This window comes from Kryptolebias marmoratus, unplaced genomic scaffold (assembly GCF_001649575.2).
Source record: "Kryptolebias marmoratus isolate JLee-2015 unplaced genomic scaffold, ASM164957v2 Scaffold64, whole genome shotgun sequence".
In the NCBI taxonomy this organism is placed as follows: Eukaryota; Metazoa; Chordata; class Actinopteri; order Cyprinodontiformes; family Rivulidae; genus Kryptolebias; species Kryptolebias marmoratus.
The window spans coordinates 39,028-39,766 of NW_023665798.1; the positions used below are offsets into that span (position 1 = coordinate 39,028).

The 739-nt window shown below is 39.0% G+C and overlaps 1 long non-coding RNA gene across 1 annotated transcript in view; it reads left to right on the forward strand.

Moving 5' to 3' along the window:
* The window catches only part of LOC108229788, a 5,147-nt gene extending 4,408 nt beyond the window's left edge, over positions 1 to 739 (forward strand). Inside the window, exons 2-3 of the long non-coding RNA XR_001808331.2 lie at positions 584 to 637; positions 715 to 739. This is a non-coding gene — a long non-coding RNA (uncharacterized LOC108229788). The remainder of the gene's footprint in view (positions 1 to 583; positions 638 to 714) is intronic.

The following is a 739-nucleotide window of genomic DNA, read 5'->3' on the forward strand; positions in this document are numbered from 1 at the left end:
CGATAGCCTTAAAGGGCGAAGCCTATACGAAATAGAACGTTGGTTACGTATTGTAACCCCAGATTCTATGAGTATAGGCGCAGCCCTTTAAGCTCTGGGCCTCACTGGTTCCTAAATGGCTGAAGAAAAAAGCTATTTGGGAGCCGAATGCCCGGTCTCACCGTAATTTATACGGACCGGGGTGGGGCCCACACAGCAGGTGGGTGTGGACTAAAGTTTTCAGTGCTGCGCTGCGCGGGAAGGGATAAACCCACTAGCGATAGACTTAAAGGGCTGCGCCTATACTCATAGAATCTGGGGTTACAATACGTAACCAACGTTTTTTAATTTGCTTTAATTCCTGATCCTAGTGAGTATTTTTTTCTTTTGTATCTGAAATTTAAACTGTTTTTATTATGTTTGTTTGTGTTTTTTCCTCCCATGTAAGTAAAATCTGAAAACAGTTGTAAATTTTCTTAGACCACAAATGCTTTTGTGTTTGTACAGTATTTTGTTTAATTTTAGAGAGAGGTTCTGTAGAAATAAACAGTTATACAAATAACGAGAGTAAAAGTGACCCTGGACTGTACCATGTGTTAAACAGGAGGGGTTGTTTACAAGATCATCCACTCTTCAGAAAACAAGCCTCTAAATTACAGTAAGTCCACATCAGTTATTTCTGAATGATTTCACATTTGATGGATCTGAGCTTAAAATAATTATTTTTACTATCAGGATCAATCAGAGTCCCAAAACTGAA